This window comes from Galleria mellonella, unplaced genomic scaffold, assembly GCF_026898425.1.
Source record: "Galleria mellonella isolate WM207_F2 unplaced genomic scaffold, CSIRO_AGI_GalMel_v1 utg33, whole genome shotgun sequence".
Lineage (NCBI taxonomy): Eukaryota > Metazoa > Arthropoda > Insecta > Lepidoptera > Pyralidae > Galleria > Galleria mellonella.
In genome coordinates, this window is record NW_026442079.1 from 4,549,064 (window position 1) to 4,561,668 (window position 12,605).

The 12,605-nt window shown below is 31.2% G+C and overlaps 1 protein-coding gene across 1 annotated transcript in view; it reads left to right on the forward strand.

Moving 5' to 3' along the window:
* Positions 1-9,384: 9,384 nt before the first annotated feature.
* The window catches only part of LOC113516613 (abnormal cell migration protein 10), a 118,743-nt gene continuing 115,522 nt past the window's right edge, over positions 9,385-12,605 (forward strand). The window contains exon 1 of the mRNA XM_026901055.3: positions 9,385-9,645. The gene's annotated coding sequence lies outside the window, so the exon portion shown is untranslated. The remainder of the gene's footprint in view (positions 9,646-12,605) is intronic.

Below are 12,605 nucleotides of genomic sequence, written 5' to 3' on the forward strand. Positions count from 1 at the left end.
TCTTGCAATTGAATGAACTAAAAAGGAATGGTAACACAAATATTGCATTCTTTTTTTTTTATAAATTTGGCAAAGAACGTGTTGCCCATTATGCTACTAATAAACAGGAAACGAGACTAGATACTAACGGTAAACATTTTTCTATTAGTGATAGTTTACGCTGTATAAGCTCGTGAAAGATAAGCAAATACTCTACTTACATTGCTACAGTAGAATTGCTGAGATTTCTAAATGTTTTTTACCCAAATCCCTAAAACAATTAATATAATAAAAATGTTTGCTATACGGGGGAAAGGGATTGTTAGTCAAATTGACCCATTACTAGCAATATACCATGTCAAGTCAACCTCCACATGGTTCCCCCTGTCAACCATCATGGCAAATTCTAGTTGATTTCGTCAAGATGGGCTAACTGTCCTGATTTCATCCGCATTTTTCATCTTTCACTGGAGCCCCGCCAGCGTATACCCATAACGCAGGCGAGGTTACCATTTGTTAGATATGTGATCATGCCTGTCCGATCAGTGACACTCGTAGCAGAGGAACAGACGGCTCTACACACACCACAATCATTGGTCTGCAATGCATCTGATGTCACAAACGAGAACAGGCGTCCATCAGGAGAGGAGAAATCCTATAACGAGTCCAGTTGTTCCAGTGGGACGCATGCCTCCCCAGTCCGCCCAAGATAATATGGAGTCGGTTCAAAGAAATACAAGATCAAGACGACCCCGTAACGTTGTTAATTATAAGCACTTTTTTTGAAAATTGTTTAAACATGTATGTTCAATATGAGGGGAAGGGATGTTAGATATGTGGGTAGTATTAACTATGTACGGCTGGCTATGTCCACCTTTATAAGTGAATTGACCTTGTCTATTAAACCAGTGTGTAACCGACCTCTGTGTTCACTTGTCGCGTACCCAACCTAGCAATATACAATACCATTCCATTAAAATCCATTAAAAAACAACTGTATAGAACCTGTATTAGGGATTTCTTAATTTTCTTTATTATCTGTGTGTAATTATAAGAAGATACTTAACGGATGTTATAACTTCACCCGATACTGCTGATGTTAAAGTAACTTGATTATACTCGTACAAACTTCCTACTTTTAGCTCACAATATTTATCACATAGAGTCATAATATGCGCCATAAATACTGATTCTATTGAGAAATACAATATGAAGATAGTACAACATAACCTTTCCAAAGGGTTATCAAAACTATTATTACGTTTTAAAAATGTCTGATATTTAATATTAGGTAACAACATAAATAGTATCTAATTTACTACAGATTTGTCATATCCACATATTATTTTTTACGAGTATTTATTTCTTACTTATTTATTTAGTATGTAATAAATATATTTATCATAAGTCACTGGAGCCCCACCAGCGTATATAAGAAAGAATGAAATATATTTGTAACGTAGATCTATTTTGTATTATATATATATATATATATATATATATATATATATATATATATTTATATATATTTCATAATATATAAACAGAATCAAATGCTTTGTAAGCACTGTATTTAAGAACGGTTGAACTAACTAACCTTTGATTAAGATTTAAGGCAAGAAAAATAGAAATTGGACAGGAAAATGTTTGTCAAACCAGACAGTGAATAATGAACATAAAAATTAGTAGAATTACTATTACATATATATTTATGTACTAATATAATTTTATATCAATAAATTTTATATCGATTTAAATAACAGGATCTCTTAACTTTAACTTTTCTTCTTTTTTTGTGACGATTTTAATAACTATTCAAGATGGTCGCGTACTAGGTAATTTGTCGAGAGTTGGTTTTGATTGTCAGAATATTTAATAATTTTTATTAATGCATAGGTAGATTGGGTTGAGCAGCGTTCGGAAAACTATGCCACATCTTTTCATTCAAAATAACTCACAGTTTGAAGACGAAGGTCTTTAACCGGTGCGTGTTGTCAGTAATGACTTATTTGTCCGCATGCAAAAGCTTCAAACTACTCAGCGGGCTATACGAGTAGAACGCGCTATGCTCGAAGTCTCTTTGCGTGATAGAATCCGAAACGAGGATATTTGCAAAGGAACTAAAGTAACCAACATAGTCCGTCAGTCAGTGGATGTAGTTGGCTTAGGACCATTCCTTATGACAGTATAGGGAGGAGGCCTATGTCCAGCAGTGGACAGATAATGGCTGAGATGATGATAATGAAGATTGAGTTCGATATAAATAAATAAATAAATATTTGCTATAAAAGTATGTCTGCCATATATTTACTTAAAATTTACTATTATACTATTTACTACTATCTTTTACAAAAATATATTATACTAAGAAATAATATGTTATTGTTTTTTGTTTTATGCCCATTTTGTAGGGTCAACGAAATTTATTTTGTTGTTTACTTATAATGAAAATGGTCGAATCATCATGATTATAGCCGAATATAAATTTGCGAATGTAATAATCTTACACTTATTTAAAATATTTTATTCAATGCAATATATTATCAAAATATTATTAGCTGTTTACAGTTGGTTAAAATATGTGAGTGCATTAAAATTTACTAGTTTGCATACAATAGCCCGTTCCGTTAGTTTATTATGGCTTGTCCATTAGCCGTGTTCACAGATATAATATTTAAATAGATATCGCAACTACATGTATTTTGAATCTTAATTTTTTCTACACTTAATAAGATTCCTTAAAGTCTAATTGACTCTAGTTACATTTCGAATTAAGGTTTCTACATAAATAACGAAAGAGTATATAAATTTTTAATACGATTATTATTTAATTTTGTATCAGTAGGTAAATAAATTTTGTAACATCAAAGCTAGTGGTAGTGACTTGCTTAGACTTCATATAGAAAGAGGCACTTGCGTCCTCTATTTGTACCTATGTCTGTAGTCATGATAATGTCAGAGGTGCATGACCAAGAGCGTATTGCTGTGTACTCACAAATAGGGTTCCGTGACGTAGCTATACTTATTGCTATAACATTATCGATCATGTAGAATTAATCATCGTTTTCAACATTACTATTTTTAAAATAAAACTAGATATACAATTAAAGATTAATAGAGCGCATTAAATTAAAGTTTTCAATCATTAGTATTCAGCAGTGATATTCTCAATGAAATATGTATATAATAATAGCTTTAACACTTACACTTTTTTATTACGCTTATTATTTTATATTCTATGAGAACTACTTATTTTTTTAATTTATTTTTATAAAATAAAACGTGTTAGTTTTAAGTGTATATGTTGTATGAAATGGCAGCTCATCTGCAATGCCTTTAGTGTTGTGGGTGTTCATGGGCGGCGGTAGTCACTTACCGCCGTAAGCCGCATGCTCGTTTGCCCCGTGTTGTAAAAATAAATAAATATGAATCTTGTCTTTTTATGTCAGTATCATTAAATAAACGTTACATTATTTTATATAATAACTCCACATTGTCTACGTTAACATTTACTACTGCCTTTTTACTAAACATATTCGTACCATATTAGGATTATTATTATTCATATATCAATTTATTCATATTACATCGTGGTGAACTTTTTTTTATAAGTTATAAAAAGACATCATGAATAAATTTTACAGTACACAGAAAAAGTATAAAGAAGTGAAATAATAAATGTGTAAAAATTATAAAATTAATAAATGTCATTGGTAAGATATAACATCATCATCATATCAGCCTTTGACGGTCCACTGTTGAACATAAGCCTCCCCTTGGGGGGTTTTGTCAGTAGTTGCCATGCTTATTAGGCGGATTGGCAACCGCAGTTAGGCTTTAAAAATGTTTTAAGAAGGACGCTGTTGCCCATTCCTTGCCCTCCCTTAAGGCACAGCATATACAGTTCATATTTAAATTATTTAATTATTATTTACTCTACGTTTGAAAGGTCCGAGATCAAATGTTTTAAAATTCATTAATTGAGTCAATGCACATTTTTAATAAAAGGGTACAAAGATTCATATTCAAAATTCTCCAGTCCTCGATGATTTTCAATGTATTGGGTAATTTATTGTATAATTTTGAACTGTTTGAAAACTGTTTGAGATTGTACACCATGTTTTACTATATTTAGTTTTGGTTGTACATCATATGCAGCTATTAACTACTCTCACATAAACATTATTATTATGTCATCTATTAATTGTTGCTTATACTTCTAAACAAAAGTTTCCCCCATAACGGGTTTTTCCAGTAGTTGCCACGTTTGGCTGGCGGATTAGCAACCGCAGTCAGTCTCCGGTGATGTTTTAAGATCCCTTAGTCGTTTCTTACGACACCAACGGGAAGGGAACGGGTGGCCCATACTATGCCTGGACCGCACAGCAATTAGGATAAATGTAATGAAATACATTTTTTATTGTCAGAACAGGACAAAGACGTTACAACATATTGGGATAAATACAATTTTTATTTTCTAATGGTTAAAAGCATTTTGCAACAGCATGTTTTGTGATGTGTTTGTAGTTTTACTGTAATTGTGAATAAATCCATCAGTTTAGGCTGTGCACTATTACTTTTATTTAGTCTTAGCTTTTTACCCGCTACTTTGTACACATGGATTTCAGAAGTAGAAAAAGAACGCCAATTTTAGATGGCGTATCAGGATAGAACACATACTAGATTTTAAGTTAGATACACACAATTGTGAAAACTGCATCCAATTGAGAGTAGTAGTTTTTGTACGATGTAGGAACAAACATACAGACAGACAGACAAAATTACTAAAAAAATTTGGCTTATATTGGTCTTATTAAGACTACTCGTATCAGTTTTTCTTAAATATCTTCCATGTACAAATATTGTATTGTGTATATGCGTTATTTCGAGAATTATACATAAAAAATTATCCTACTACAATTATTATATTCGATTGCCATCTTGCAAGCCTACTGCGGCATATAAAAATCGCGATTAAAAATAGGGCTCGATAGTAAAAGCGTGAAAATTTGAATTTGTATGTATTTTTCAATGCTAAATCATAATAAATAAAAATTAAAAAATTGACAAAAAAATAAAAAATATATATTTAGGGGTGGGTCACCCTTATCATTGAGGAGTATGAAAAATAGATGTTGGCCGATTCTCAGACCTACCCAATATGTACACAAAATTTCATAAAAATCGGTTAAGCCGTTTCGGAGGAGTTTGGTAACAAACACCGCGACACGAGAATTTTATATATTAGATTGACATTAAAACAGTTAATTTGATAAACTTGATGGTAAATAATTATTATTACGATGAATTAATGAATGGTAAAAAGATGGGAAATTATTATCAATTCATGGTTTATCTATTTCTTATTTCATTTGTCTCCTATCATAAAACCTTACACTATACAGATAGAGTGTCTTCATACAAGTAATCACTAACAACGGGTCAACTTTTTTAGCCATGTTGCGTAAATAGGGTTACCATAATGCACATTTACTACTTAGTATAATTATATTGTTAGGTGTAATTAGAACATAAAAATGATGAAAAATTTGATTGAAAATGACCGTCAGTTTAATTAATACATGTAAATTAATTTGTATTCAATACGAACATTTATATATTTATATAACATCAGCCAGTTAATATTACAAAAAATTGATTTACATTGATGAGTATTTTTTTTAAGCGTTTTGTCTTGATTTAAAAATATATATCTATAATTAAGTAATTTATTATAAATCGATTAGTGACTATTAATAAATTTATTTGTCTTATACTTATAGACAAACAAATTTTTTAACTAAGTTTAGTTATATAATTGTTACTCGTATTGTGTCGCATAATTTTGTGTAGGTTTGCTATAGGTAATTTATTTTTTTTAGCCTCAGTGCATTGCCCTGGAAATACACCCACACGATTATTGTCATCTCTAAATAATATACATAACTGGTTGGTGTCAACATGTTTTTTTTTAATTTCTTTTAGTTTAATGAACTCATCATTAACATTAAAGTTGGCTTCAAAAGGTAGGAACGCATTCAACCTGAATAATGAAGATAAATGTGGGTTCGAATCCTGTCGAATCGAGCTGTTTAAATTTTTCGTCTAATATCCAGTTAATAATTTTTAAAATACTTTCAATTAAGTATATAAATTTTATCTGATTGGTCGTGTGGTCCCGAAGTAGGTAAATTTTTATCTCAACGGGATATTTATATAGTGATTTAATATAAGCATGAGATAGTCATGCTTAGAAAATAATGAGAACCGAGCAGTGACTCTTAAAGTTTTAAATGATTTTTTTACCAAAAGGGAAACTTTGTATAAAAGTCATTTGCTTGGGTTCTGTTTCTACACCGTAGAAACACAAATGGGAGCTTAGGGCTGTGTTGCACTTTGAAGGGTGAGATATGGCAGTGAATTTACAGGGTACAGGGTCAGGAATGGCAACGCATAGAGGGTATCATGGGTGAAACCGTATACTCTGTTATGTCTATGGTACTGTTCATGTTTATAGGTGACGACTAACGCTTTCCATCAGGGGGGATGTCAACTAATTTATCATTCTAAGTTGCATAAAAAAAACCTTAAACAAGACGATATTTTTAGTTTGACATGTGTTACACGATACTATTGTTATCCAAAGGATGTATGGTACTTCCATATTGACTCATATTAAGTTTAGTAAACTTTAAGTCGCTATTTATTAAAACATAAATTTTAAATATAATAAGTACTGCAAATACATACATAAAAAGATAGTGTATTTGATAACTGGAAAAAATCATGTTTTTCAGGAAATATCCATATCAAAGTCTTATCGATCTGGTGCCGGGCAAAATCAAAAAATATAAAACTCTTAGAAACTCAGTAAAAAGTCAATTAAAAAAATTTCTAAGGAACATCTTAGAAAAAATATTTCTTTACTGCGCTACTAATATATTTCGAACGAGATAATTTATTTGTTTATCAGCCACTGTTTTATTACTTAATAGTAATATATATATATATATATATATATATATATATATATATATATATATATATATATATATATATATATATATATATATATATAAAATGTAATTAAAATTACCTCTATATTAAGTATTTCTATATAAAACAAAAGAATTCAACAATTTTGGACTGACAACATTTTTTTGCCTTGTGGTCCCAGCATAGAATAAGTCACCCCTTCCTTTTCAGTGGGTGTCGTAAGAATCGATTAAAGGAAGGCGAGGGATGGGCAGCAGCGTCCCTCTTAAAATATCTCTGAAGCCTAACTGCGGTTGCCAAGCGTGGCAATTACTGGCAAAACCTCCCAAGGGCGAGGCTTGTGTTCAGCAGTGGACAATTAAAGGCTGATATGATGATGATGAACACACCTTTTAGATACATTATAACAATGTTTAATATTAATTAATAAAATTGAAGAGACAGGGGTATCCATATTTTTACCGAATTGCTAAAGGAAGCGGATTGAATGATCCGCGCAACCTGTACAAATAATCTAAATGGATGAACGTTTTTTATAGGGTGTCCAACTGTCCATTCTTTATCTTCATGTCAATTGTCAATTAATAATTTATGCCGTCAAACATTGTTTTTAACAGGACCGCAGGTCCTTAATGTATATTTTTAACTTATTTAATTTTAATATAGGAGGTGCATTTTTATAATGTGTAAGTTTAATAATTTATTTATCACGCGACACTCACTTTTTTCATGTATGTTTTAATAATGGTGTTATACACAAATTTATATTAAGTACAATTCCAAAATACAAGTTGAACTGAAAGTGAAACTGTTCTCATTAAATTTTGGAACGAAAAGAACACTACATAAAAAATAGAGTTACCGAGTAGGTACCTTTAGATTAAAAGCATACGTAACACAAGGACAAATATTTTTAGAATTAAGTGTAATAAAGTATAACTGAGAACTTTTTATTTTCAGTGGGTGAAAATGGCGGAGCACTAGTGAAGGGTGATAGATGAGAATGAAAACAGGCTAATTAGCCCATCATGATGATTTGTATTTTTAAACAAAATATCTAATTTTGTTTATAAACATATGTAGACTTATAATAGTGTGCCTTTTTATAGTATTTCTCTGAAATCAAAATTCCATGTGTTCATTCCATAAAAACTTGTTTATAAAAACGTCAACGTTTTGTTTCTTTCTTTTCTAACTTTCTTATTTGAAAAAAGTGACAAAACAGTGTAAAAGTTAAAGTAGATTTGTAGAAGGATTTACAAGTATTTTTTTTTATGAATAGAAGTTAGTGTTTAGAATTGAGAAAGTTTTTGAAATGAATGATAATGGAATGATGACCCCAATCTACGCTAACAGTATACGCTTGGGCACAAATGAGGGATGATAAATGAGGATGAAAAGGCAGGCCAGTTAGCCCATCGTGATGAATTCACTTGGAATTTAAAATGATGGTTTCCAGGGGGAACCGTGAAAAGGTCGACCTGACTTATTTATTATTTACAATCCCTTCCTCCGTTAATAGAAAGGAGTTGTGAATATAAGTAATGAATGTAAAATAAAATTTGTTTGCCAAATCGAAAACTTATCTAGCTGGAATCTGCGGCTTTGATTTGGCGAATTAGGATAAAAAATGATAATAATAGATTATGTTGATTCAGGATATGATTATTCAAATGTTATTTAAATTTCTTTAATATTTTAACAATGAATATGAAAAAAAAAACTTTAACTTACATTAAAATTTTTTTAGAAAGCATGATATAATATTAAGGAGGATTATTAACATAGATTTTACATTTATATCAAGAGTTCAAATTCACCGTGTTATAAATTGTCACAAAAAAAGTGCATGATTTAATTAAAGGAGGTACACTTTATATTAGATGAATTATTACTATATCACTTTACTTACAACTGTTCTTGGAATAGACTATAGAGTACCTATTTTTTTTTTATTGTAAAGACACTGGTATACTGTCCTTTTATCTTTCGGCAACTAGCAGTGCTCTCTATTGGAAATAGAATCAAACACTAAGTAGTAACAGACTGTCTGCTCAAACATGAATCTCAATAATTTATTTTGGTATTATAACAATATTGTAGATGGCACCACTAACCTATTTGCTTTTGTGGGATAATTCAATTAGAACGTAAATAATAGCATAAAATTTAGTCTAACAGAGCATGACACTAAAACGATTATTATGATAAAAATATAAATTAAAAAATTAAAGTTGAATTTAAAATAGATAAAAGAATACGATAATAGTTCTTTTCTAGATAAAATCTTGTTATTATTATAGTATATACAGAGATGGCGCTGCTTGTATCAATAACGCGGAGTCAACATAATGAATTTTGGAGGAATTACGTATACATACACTTTCGTTTATACGAGTGGATATTCATTCGATTCGATACCGGCTGCTGGCTATACTGCGAGTACGGGCGTACGGGACGGACCGGGACGGCACTATAGTACACTTGTAGTTCAGTGTGGAAAGAGTATCGAAGGCATCCGCATCGCCGAATGGAATTACAAAGATTGAACGTTTGTTCGTGAATATTCTGTGTCGGGTTAAGAATTACACCCTGTGTTTATAAATTCGAACTGTATGATTGTTTGATAATTTCCACATTTCGGACCGCGAGACTCAGCGCGTGTTTTAGGTAAGTGATCTTAATTGTTTATGATTAGTGCTCCTCTTTATCAACAAGTAGGCATAATTAATAAACAGGTAATTGTTCTGATTGTTTTATTTAACAACAGTGTGTAATAAAATAAGTAATTACTAACCCGGGAAACGTAAGTATTGGTTTTTTCAATATGCATGCAAGATTATTTTCAATTTCAATATATATTTTTAATAATCTCATAAACCAATATAAGTAAATATATGCATAATTATTTACTTCGTATTTCTATAAATTTATTTTAATAATAGTATTTTGATATGTATCGCCTTAGAATTAACTTTTTTGCTAATATTTATGAAGAGTTCGATATAATAACAAAAAATTATTATTCTAATAATAGATGTACTATAAATATTAATGGATAATACATATTAAAAACAGGCCCTTAACATAAGCATATTAAATTTGATAATTGTTACAGCTAAAGTAAACAATTGATAATTCCATTACATATTTCGTATGATAACAGTCATAGTCCCTACCTATAAATCAATGACCCAATGTAAGTAATACCGGTCTCGTAACCACTGAACTCTCAAGTCTTTACCTATCCGTCCTATTAACCCTGCCATTGATTTGATGGTCTTACTGGATACATTGTTTGAATTTACTAAAATATAATTTGTGATATAAAGGAAATTTTATGCTTTTGTTGCATCTAGGAATTACATAGAATATCTACAACGATTTTTTAAACTGCAATAAGTATAAATAGATACGGGAAATGTGACATCCCACCATTTTATATTTAAGGGGCGAGAATAAAATTTGGAATTCTTCGAGTCGTCAATATATATAGGCGTATAGATGGCCGGGTGGGTTCTGCATACCTCTATTTTAAGGGGCCTGTAGGGGACAGAGTTTGTTAGTAATTAATCCTCATTGCTGCTGGGAAGAAGGATAGTTAGTAGATGAAGATTAGTGGCCCCATTACTAGTAATATACTATCCTACTAGGTTCTCCCTCTTGGTTCCCCCTAGAAACAATCGTGATTGATTTAATTCGATTCGTCACGGTGGGTTAACTGACCTGCTTCATCCTCATCTATCATCCCTCACTGGTGCCCCGTCAGTGTATACTGATAGCGCAAGCGGGGTTAACATTCCATTATCATCCATTAAGATAATACCCGTTGATAACAATATAACCTGTCAGATCAACCACCACGTGCTTCCCCCTGGAAAAAATCGTGATTATTTCTTGTCCGGTTCATCATGGTGGGCTAACTGACCTGGTATCATCCTCACCTATCACCACTCACTGATGTTCTTGTTAATATACAATACTTGATCATCATTCCATTATCATCCATTAAGTATAATCCTCCCTGGTATAACTGTCCACTGCTGAAAATAAGCTTCCCCTTAGGGGGTTAGGCAAATAGGTATAATATTCTTCAGAAATGGCATCACATGAAGTGTATCGTGGGCGACACAGTATACTCTATTATGTCTATAGGCGACAATTACTTTTTGCCATCAGGTGGGCCATTAGCTTCTTGCCATTATAAGATACTTAAAATAAAAAATTGCAGCAAATATCTACTAATTAGAAAGGGATCATATTTATATTGGGCAACTAACATACTATAATTGGCAACCAGCTGTGCTAAGTGTTTTAACATATCTAATTTCACGTATCATACTTCTTAAAATACTTGTAAGTGTTAATTTTATCTAATTCATATCTAATTTTCATGCTTATTATCAGTATTTTATAAGCAGACCAAATAAGGGAGATTCCCAACTCAACTGTATTTTAGTCACACATAATAGACCTAGGTAACTAAGCTGGTAATTTGAGGTTCCTTTTTATAGTAATTTAGTGAATTGAAGTGGCATCTGATCATTGTCCTGAACAAAAATTCCTGGTTTTATGTAATATAAATGCTAAATTTTTATTCTTTTCAAAGTTAAGTCCTAAATCGGGTTGTCATAATGTCTTGCAGGCAATTTAGAATTTTAGATAATCATCTACCTGGCTTCAAGAACGTCAAAATTATATATTTAAAATGTCTTAAAGAAAAAAGAAGGATATGCTTTATAAGTACTGGTTATATTTTTTTTAAACTGAAGAATTTCCTTCAAGAAATTACATGAAATATAACATTTTTCTATGATATTTAAAATGGCAAACAAGCTAATGGCCCATCTGATGATAAGTGGTAACATTCGGCTAGGTATAGATATAAACAGTACTATAAAATGAACATGACAGACACTGTAAACATCAGTGATACATTGAACTGAGAATGTACCTTTGGCTAAGTTTATAAGAAATAAAGATATTATTATTATTAATACTTATTATTACTGTAAAGATCATGGTATACCTTTTACGTTGCCATTCCTGAGGACTATGATGTTATATCTCTATACTTTATAATTTCACTGTCATATCCCGTCAAACCGATTCATCGCCATGCAAGCACAACAGTTCATAGTATAGACACGGCTGTAACAATGGCACATAGGTACCAAACGACTTTAGTACAATTTCGCTCTATGGTGCAAATGTGATAATAGGATTGCTGAATTATTGCCTACTAGCAGTATCTCGCGGCTCCGCTCGCGGAAATCAGTACTCAAAGTATCCTACACGTGTACCAAATTTCATTTAAATTCCTTCAGTATTTTTTGCGTGAAAGGGTAACGAACACCCATTCGTTCATTAATCGTTACAAACTTTCGTATTGGTAATATATAATAATTTAAATTTATACACAATACAATACATACCTACTTATTGTTATCCTAACAATAAAATGTTATACGTATTAGATACGTAATGTTATACGAAATTAGAATTATTCAGCATTTGTTTTATGGCCTGATCCTAGGTACAAACATTTTTTGCTACCTTAATCGATTTTCATTCGTCTTTTTTTAACTCTCTAACACGCAAGTAAATACAGTGAAAAACATTTATTGCAT